The sequence below is a fragment of the Triticum aestivum genome, chromosome 2B, assembly GCF_018294505.1.
Source record: "Triticum aestivum cultivar Chinese Spring chromosome 2B, IWGSC CS RefSeq v2.1, whole genome shotgun sequence".
NCBI classification, from domain to species: domain Eukaryota; kingdom Viridiplantae; phylum Streptophyta; class Magnoliopsida; order Poales; family Poaceae; genus Triticum; species Triticum aestivum.
Genome location: NC_057798.1, coordinates 536,166,858 through 536,177,088, shown reverse-complemented (window position 1 = coordinate 536,177,088; position 10,231 = coordinate 536,166,858).

Genomic DNA, 10,231 nt, shown 5'->3' with positions numbered 1-10,231 from the left:
GATTCAATTCATCACAACAAGAGTAGAGAGGGGAGAAACATCATATGATCCATCTATGTTAACAAAGCCCATGATATATCAAGATCGTGAGATCTCAAGATCACGAGAGAGAGAGAGAGAGATTAAACACATAGCTACTGGTACAAACCCTCAGCCCCGAGGGTGGACTACTCCCTCCTCATCATGGTGGCTGCCGGGATGATGAAGATGGCCACCGGTGATGATCTCTCCCTCCGTCATGGTGCCGGAACAGGCTTCCGATTGGTTTTCGGTGGCTAAAGAGGCTTGCGGCAGCGGAACTTCCGATCTAGGTTCTCCCCGAGGCTTTTTGGAATAATTGACGATTTATAGGGCGAAGAGGGGGTGCGGGAGGCCACCAAGGTGGGCACAAACTACCGGGGCGCGCCCTGGTGGGTCGTGCCCCCCTCGGGGCACCCCCAGGTGCTGCTATAGCCCATTGGATGTCTTCTGGTCCACAAAAAATTTTGTGGTGTTTGGACTCCGTTTTGATATTGATTTCCCGCGATGTAAAAAACAAGCAAAAAACAACAACTGGCACTGGGCACTGGGTCAATAGGTTAGTCCCAAAAAACAATATAAAGTTGCCATAAAATGATTGTAAAACATCCAAGAATGATTATATAACACTATTAATACTTCATAAATTATAGATATGTTGGAGATGTATTACCAAGCACAACGGATTAGAGCGGAGGATGAACTAGAGGGAGAGGGGGCGCCGGCACACGGCTTGGGGATTCGTGGTGTGTGGCGTCCCCTCCCCTCCTCTCATATATATATGTGGAGGGGGAGGGGAGACAACCCTAGGTGTACCCCAAGGGGCCGGCGGCCTTCCTGGGGCGCCTGCCCTAGGCACCCCCCTTCCTTCTTAGCGCGTGGGGGAGGAAAGGGGGGCCGCTGCCTTATGGCGCCTCCCCTTCCTTCTCCCTTATGTGGAGAAAGGTAGGAGGGACCAGCCCCTCCTCTTTCCTTACCAGGACCGGCGGCAAGGAGGTGGGCGCGCCAGCCCCGCTGTGGGCTGGTGTGCTCCCCTCTTCTTGGTCCGTTAAACCCAATAACTCCCCGTGGCCTTCCGGAACCCCTTCCGGTGATTCGATAATTATCCGGTGCATTCTGAAACTCTTCCAGGGACCAAATACTGTCACACTACATATCAACTTTACATCCGAACCATTCCGGAGCTCCTCGTCATGTCCGTGATCTCATCCAGGACTCCGAACAACATTCGGTCACCAACATAGATAACTCACATAGTACTATATCGTCAATGAACGTTAAGCGTGCGGACCCAACGAGTTCGAGAATGATGTAGACATGACCGAGATGCTTCTCTGGTCAATAACCAATAGTGGGACCTGGATTCCCATATTGGTTCCTACATATTCTACGAAGATCTTTATCGGTCGAACCTTTATGACAACATACGTAGTTCCCTTTGTTTGTCGGTATATTACTTGCCCGAGATTCGATCATCGGTATCTCCATACCTAGTTCAATCTCGTTCCCCGCAAGTCTCTTTACTCATTCCATAATACATCATCTTGTAACTAACTCCTTAGTCACTTTGCTTGCAAGCTTCTTGTGATGTTGTATTACTGAGAGGGCCAGAGATACCTCTCTGTCATACAGAGTGACAAATCCCAGTCTTGATTCACGCCAAATCCCAGCACCTTTATGCTCACTCAGTTATAAAGTGATGTTTTATAGCACATGAGGTATTCCTCCGGTATCCGGGAGTTGCATGATTTCATGGTTGAAGGAATACGTATTTGACATTAACAAAGCAGTAGCAATAAACTGAACGATCATATGCTAAGCTAACGGATGGGTCATGTCCATCACATCATTGATGTGATCCCGTTATCAAGTGACAACACATGTCTATGGTTAGGAAACATTAACCATCTTTTGATCAACGAGCTAGTATAGTAGAGGCTTACTGGGGACTTAGTGTTTGTTTATGTATTCACACATGTATTTAAGTTCCCAATCAATACAATTATAACATGAATAATAAACCTTTATTATGATTAAGGAAATATAATAATAACCACTTTATTATTGCCTCTAGGGCATATTTCCAACACGCCCCTCCCTCACCGGAGCAGGGCAAACCTTGTTGTAGTAGATAGTCGGGAAGCCATGGTGCTAAGGCCCCATTGGACCAACGCACCAGAGTAACAACCATCGCTGATGAAGAAAGTCGTGGATCAGAAGGAACAAACCTGTAAACACCCAAACAAAGATGAACTAAGACCAGATCCAAACAGATCCATCCAAAGGCCAGCACTGATAGAATTCCGCGAGATCTGATGGAGACAAACCTCCACACGCCCTCCGATGATGCTAGACGCACCATCGGGACGCAGATAGAATGTGGGAGACATTATTCCTACTAAGGGGCATTGCCGCCGCCACAGAGCCCCAACCAAGACATGGAGTGGCGGCAGCGCCGACGGGGGGGTGGGGGGGGTGATCTTTTCTTGTGGTGGAGGAAAGAGATACACAAAGTTGTCCTGGTAGGAAATTGTTTTGTTACCTATAACACATGTAACTTTATTTACACTTGCAACAACCATTATAGATACAATGCTTTGGATGGATCAAGATCTAAGGTACTGCAAAGTAATTCCTAAAACCAAAAATGTACTATGCAATTTCTTGGAGACATCTTCACAGGGGTATCATAACTTGAAATATTGCCAAGACTTCAGTAAGGAGATCAAAAGTGGACCAAGCAGCGGCAATGCCGCCCATTCATCTACAGTTTTTTTACAAATATAGATATGTGAAATCCTTGAGTCATTCATCCAAAAAGATGGGAAGTCATGAGCGATGACGAAATTGGGTCGGGGATGATTCCCTACAAGTGCAGCTTGTCGAACCATGAGATCTTCACCAGAGTATATACAAAAGGTTCTTTTTTGCGGGTTATATATGAAAGGTTCTAGGTACACAAAGAATCAAACCAACAAAAGCAACATGATGTGATAACGTAAACTCACGATATTTGAATAATCACCTCCGCGAGGACACTAATCTACTAGGCTGCACGACACTATCAAGGGAAGAACTAGGATAATTTTGTTCGCAAAAGCACTATGACTACTACGAGAAAGACTATAATGCAACAACAAACTCTTCAGGGTCCGAGCCCCCCCCCCCACCCTAGCTCCAAGATGGCAATCAGAGGCAAGGGGACCGGAAGAATCTCCAATGGCGATATCTGTTGTTCAACTCCAAACCCTAAGTTATGTGATAAGTTGTTGTGAAAAAGTAGGTGCTAAAAAGTTATTGTCATGTTTTCCAAAATAAATCACTACCTCTGCCACGTATATAGATGTTTCTCTTATCTTTTTCCTATTGTAATGTGATTTCAAACTCGTTTTTATGGATTAATTATATCAAAGGTAGCAAACAAAAGAATAGAACATGCAAAGCTATAAAGCAAATTAACCAAATGGGACCAACATAACCCACTGCGGACCGTGGTGTAAGATATAGTCCAACATAAGGGTTTTGGCTACCTACGCAGTCCGTTCGTTCTTTTTTTCCTTAGGTTTCGTTATCCCCAAAGACATTGATGAGGTGGTGGCAACATGGTGTGTTCGAATAAGATCTCTCTGCATGTACCTCGACGCCGTCTGGTTCAATGTCGGAAGGGCATATGGGAGTTTGTGTTCCAGATCTGTTGGCAATTGGTGCGTCCTTCAAAGAAACTAATTACTGGCCATTGGTGTGACGACTTCGACACAAGCCCGACAAGTAGAATTCCATTCGGTACCTTTGGGGTTCTCTTTTTTCCTTCTAGATGACGAGGTCACTGCATCCCCTTGACTGGAAGATAGGAAATGATGCCTTGCTATTTTTCTTCTATCTTGTTTGCGATATGGTTTGTTTTTTGCTACCCTCAAGACCAGTGGTGATGGATTGCAAGCTTGTTTTTGCGTGGGGCGATGTTACAACCGTTACTTCTACAACAACTTCTAGATATCGCGCTCAAGGGACGAGCAATTATTGCGGTTGTTAAAGCCTGTTATGGCGAAGATGTTTGTAGGTGTCCATTTCCTTTACTGTTGGTTTAGTGCAATTTTCAATCTACGGCGAACGGCAGAATCAAAGGAAGAAGAAGGTTAATATGTTTTGCAACATAATTTTATTTTGTACTAGCTGGTTTATGTTCAATTATCTTTTCATTGTAGTAGCGGTTGTGTTTCCTTGATTAAATATCAGGTACGTAAAAGATGTCCTTTGGTGTCTCTCAGAGGAAAAAAAACATACGATTTGCCATGCCCTGCTATATCTCACTCTACTAAACAACTAGATGGAATATGTTGTACGGGACGAAGCTACAACTTAATTTCTCTCGTTTTCCTACCCTAGCCCTGAGTGGTTAGAACAAACTCTCCCCTCCAGACTTCACTAGTGAGCCTTAGTGAGCCTGGGGATTCGTCTCCCCTCCAGCCGCTCCGGAGGCAGGTAGTGGGGAAGAAAATCCCGGTGCCTTCACTTCCACTAGTAGTTTAGGTTAGAATTTTCTAGTCCTCGCGGGTGCGGTGATAAGGTGGATGGTAGCGCTTCTTCTTCGAGTTTGTCTTTTGGGCTCCGACACCCTTGAGTTCAGCTGTCTAGGTGTAGTCGACGAATTTTCGGCGTAGATTCCTGTCGTCTCCTTAGGGAGGTGAGGTTAAGTTTTCTTGTCATGCGGTGATATTTTGTGTCAACTACTTCAGATCTATGCAAGGGTTCAACGACAACGATTGCGACTACTGGGCGCTGGTCCTTAGGGGCACGTGAAGACTTCAAAACTGTCAACGACAAGGTCAAGCCGGATCTATTAGGGGAGCGGCAGCAACATGGCGGCGGCTCGTTCTAGTGCACTAGTGGTCATTCGGTGGTATCAGAATCTCAATGTAATTTTTGTTATGTTTGAGATGTTTTGTGCTTCCGGTGAACTTATATAATAGATCTTATCATTTTCGCAAAAAAGGGACAATTGTGTTTTTGCCCTTACTGTGCCAACCCATGTGTTTTGCCCTTAATTTTCGGGTCTGCTCAGTTTGACCCTTATATTTGTCTTCGAGGTTGCTTTGACCACCCTTTGACCATTACTTTCAAAATTCATAACAAATACATATGAACCCAGAAAAATGCAAATAAGATACCAAATGTTGATAAAAACATTAGCTTTATGTACATTTCATTTGCATTCAGGTTGTTTAACACAACTCAAGGTTATTAATATTATTAACAACCGAGCTATCAGAATGTTCAGAAAACATCACCTATATGTGCATGTCACTTTTAGTAATGAAATAAGTATTGTTTATACTTTTTTAGGTTTAGTAAAATTAATAACCTCGGGTAATTTAAATGATACTTTTGTCGTGAATGCAAATGACACGCGCATACAGGTAAAGTTTTTCTAAATGTTCTGATACCTTATTTGCATTTTTAAGTTTATATGAATTTTGTATGACTTTTTTAAGTAATGGTCAAACGGTTAAGGGGCATTTGGGCAATCTCAGAGGCAAAACTGAGGAGAGTCAAAAAGTAAATGCAAATTTCATAGGTAGGTTCCAACTAGGGGCAAGTAAAAAAAGGACAACTAGATGGAAAAGAACATATATAAGTTGTCGAGATAAGTCTAAGAAATATCACAAAGATATACTATGAGACGCATACATGCATCACTAGAGTTTGGTTAGAAATATTACTCCCTCCGTTTTAGGATAAGGAGTGTATTGTGTTTCCGTCCTTAATTTAGTTGTAAAAAAGAGCACTCTTCTGTCATTTTGATAAAGTATCACCTCTTTTAAATGATAAGATGCTTTTGGTATTTCAATATGGATTGAAATGGATGAACAAACATATTAAATATGTTTATATACATTTGATTCAAAAAAATTTAGAACATCTTATAATCCAGAACGAAATGAGTAACTATTATTGAATTATGGCAAAAGGATTATGCTCTGGGTGATGCTGATGCGCTAGTACGTTTACAGAGGGAGTAACTATCACTATAACAATATACATTGAATTATTTTTTGCGAATAATATACATTGAATTAACGGTCAAAATAAAAGTTAAATCCCCATAACACAACTAATTTTGAAACAGGGAGACTAGCCTTTTGTGACTTTTATTTTGTCGTTGTTTGAGCTAAAAACGCTCAAATCAGTACACTACCTCACTTTGCAAAATACTATACCTCCATAAACTTTTGCAAGACGTTGTTTTAGGTCATTAAAGTAGTGAGCTTTAGTGGCCTAAAAATCTTATAACAGTTTACAAAGGGAGTATATCTTTCAAGATAACTTCAAGCGTTCGAGTAACATCTCTAGTCTTTTTAGACTTGGGATGGAGTCATCCACGGAGATGCGCCAAAAGAGCCCAAAATATGGACCATTGACGCACGGTGCAATCCACACGCGCTCTCACGCGTCAACATCACCCAGAGCATAATCCTCCCCACCTTCGGTGAGTTAGCACTCATCTGCCGTGCTAGTTGGCTGGACAGGGCCACCTGTTGCATCGTGATTCACGAGACGACGAGATGCCCGCGCGGGCTGGACAAAAACGCCCTAGATTCTGCCGGGCCACGCCAAGATCTGCCTCGTGTCGTGCCCGCACGCCAACTAGCTCCCAAATTGTTGGGGCGGCCGCGGGAGCCCCGGACACGCGTACGGTACGCGGTACGCGAGTCGCGCTGGTAGTGCCGAGGCAATTCGGCATGGCACGGGCGGGCCGACGCTCCATCTTCCGTTAGGATCTACGCCGGGCGCACGGATGTGGCTTCTTTTTCTTCGTCTCTTTTGGGCAAATGTTTTTTTTTGCGGGTCCTTTTGGGCAAACATTTTCCTGGCTTAGATTCACGGTTCAGTGAAGGAAACGGACCCCATCACAACAGAGTACTATTAGATCTTCTTTTAGAAAATCACAAGTAGTACTCCCTCCGTTATAAAATAAAAGTACAAAATTAGTACCATTTCTTTTTTGCAGGTGAAAAGTTAATACAAAATTGTGACACTTATTTTGAAACCGAGGAGTACATCCTAGCATTCGAAACTACTACCCACACGATACTGCTGCACGATCTTTGCACGACGTGCTAATCCAGCGGCCAGTGCCTTCTGAATCCTGTGCATGTCCGGCTGGATTTGAGTATCGTGCATGAATCGTCTGGCTCGTGTCGTGTGTATAGCACTGCTGCCTAGCATTTGGAGTTAGCTGCTATTAAACGATGCCTCATAGTCGTACTCACCCTTTAGCCAGTTCTTTCCGTAAGGTGTGGGGCATATATAGGTGAGGGTAGCGAAACATAGTACTCCCTTTTGTTTCATAATTCTTGTTGTGGCTTTAGTTAAAACTGAATTAAAACCATGACAAAAATTATGGAACGGAGTGAGTACGTTCGAGGATCAACAACTCATCCTAATCATATGATTTTGCTTATGTTCTACTCCCTCTGATTTAAACTCCCCCACATTTTGAAGTAATTGGAATTCTAAGTTTGTTCTAAATAAAAGAACCTTCATTAAGTTGGACCAAGTCTAGATAAAAGCATGTTAACATCTACAACATCAAATTTGCTTCATTATATTTATTATAAAATATAATTCCTGGTACATATACTTGATATTGTGGATCTTTGCAGATTTTTCTATGAACTTTGTCAAACTTCAAATGTTCAATTTAAAACAATCCTGGGACTTAAATTATTTTGAAATGGAAGAAGTACTTTGGTATAGTACTTTTTTTATTAGAAACATATATGCCTTCTTTGGTTCATAGGGTAGGAAAATCGTAGGAATAGGAAAGTCATAGGAAATGAGAAGACATGTATCTCAAATCCTATGAGTAGAAATAGGAAAGGAGATGCCCTTTGATTCACATCATAGAATTTTTTTAATGAGTCTAGGCTAATATTTATTTTCCTATGGAATGTGCAGGATAGGAAGAATTCCTCCATAGAAATAGGATTTCATTCCTACAAACAAAAGGGCTCTAAAGGAATTTTTCCTATAGAAACCCTATCCTATGAAATTCCTACAAGATTCCTCTAAATCAAAGGAGGCCATAGTATAGATGTAGGTGCTCGCATACATTCACCGCATGAACAAACATGCAAACCTTACCTCTACAAGCACACCTTCAAGAGACTGAGTCGGTGGATTGAGATTGACGAAAGCATCATAGATACCTTGTTGTCCATCACTAAAAAAATATTTCTCCTTACTGAGACACATAGAATGTTATGTTAGGCATGTTAGCAATCTTCAGATTAATTTAATCGATAAATAAACCAGAAATTCAACTCGGTCTGAGCTCATCTGCGCCCAGTGACTAGTAAAATAAAATAAGAATAAAAAATCAAAAACAGTTGAACTTTTTTTGGATGCAATATGACTCAGTGCAGGTGCATGCAAAATTTCGTGGCCAAATGGCATTTGAGGAGCTCGCGGCAAAAAAGTAAAAAATGAGCTCAAATTTTTGTCTTTTTAATGAGAGCTATTGAAATGTCTAAACCCCTCGAAATTTCACACAGACTTCATGCACATGAGCATCTCGCATCATAAAATATATATGTTTTTTACTATTATTAACGATTTTACTGTTTACCCGCGGGGTGCGGATGCACCCGAGAGCCAAAACGCCGCTTCAACAAATAAACCATGATGACAACACTAACAATATTAACCTTATACTGATAGCTAAGCATGCAAGCATGTATTAGATATTAAACAGGTGTATCTATCATCATAATCTATCATCATAATAACTACTGCAAACCTCTAATCAGAACAGAATGAACAGGTCGTACCCTTTGGTCGGGAAGGTCAACGCCGCAGCGTCAGCAACAACATTTACATCAGCTGACTTCTTTGTGGCATCAGGCATGTCACCCGTGCCGTCGATGGGAGGTCAAGGAAATAGTCGAAGTGGTAGAGCTAGAAGAACAAAAGCGAGCAGTCGCACCGAGACGTCGCCAAAAATTTATCGCTTCTCCCATTGCAGCATCGCAAAGGGCAGGGTTTCGAAGGTTTGCCCTCCTGAATAGTCGTGCACGCGACCATCGGGGTTGGGTTGGCGAGGCGAGAGGAACATTGGTAGTTTCATGAGCAATTTGGTATAGCGTAAATGAAGTGCACACATGCCATAATTTTGAGAACAATTCTTTCACGAAACACAGAGGAGAGGCAAATGACAAAGGGGGGACGCACATGTACCACTGCTCTTTTGTGTGTGGAAGATAATCTTTTATATGTTGAGCTCAACTTTCGTCCACTTTCAGGGTGGTACTAAACTTCCCAAAATGTCATGAAAAGCCACATGGACCTTTGAGGTTTTTCAAGAATTATTTCTTATATATGACCTAAAGGTCATCTATAATTCAACAACTCCCAATTAGAACTTGGAGGTGTATTGTATTGTCCTCTGTTCCAAACATTGTTTTGATGTACAAGTATTTTTAGAAGTGACCGGTTAAGGTTGAAACACCCACCAAGAGGAAAGGGCTACACTTCTCCACACCTGAACAATGGATTATAGGTTGAATTGCCTGTTTGGGGTAAAGAACTTTCACAAATTATCTTACCGGTATTAAGTTGTCAAAGGCTAACCATGCAAGTGGGGCATATTAGTCACACTCATGGCCTATTCGTGACCTTACTAGAGATTAACCTATCTTATAGACTATGACCAGTAGTTGGACTTATATAGGTGTGTTTTTCCAAAAATTACTATATAGGATATACAAGCCTAAGAACACATTAAATCAAAAGTCAACCTAATACATATCATGCAGATTGTGAGAGTAGTGCATCTCCAACGAAGTGGGTTACTAAAGTAACTCTCCTCCAGGTAACCAGTAGCTTATTTTCCCAGTTCCTAATTCAGGGGTCTCCAATAACATAGGTTGAGTTACCACCATGCTAAATCATGTGGGACTCAGTACACATCTCCCTTGATGCATTATCTATCACAACTCCTGGCAGTCCTTTTGCGAAAGGATCAACCAGATTCTTATTCGATTGGATGTAATCCAACACTATCACCCTAGAGTTTCTTAAATTTCTCACATACCTCAATCTTCTTATATGCTTTGTGCATTGCGTGTTATCCTTTGAACTGTTTGCTTTGACAATGATTGTCTAATTGTCATGGTTCATGACAATAGTTGTAATTTTCTTTTCAACCACTAGC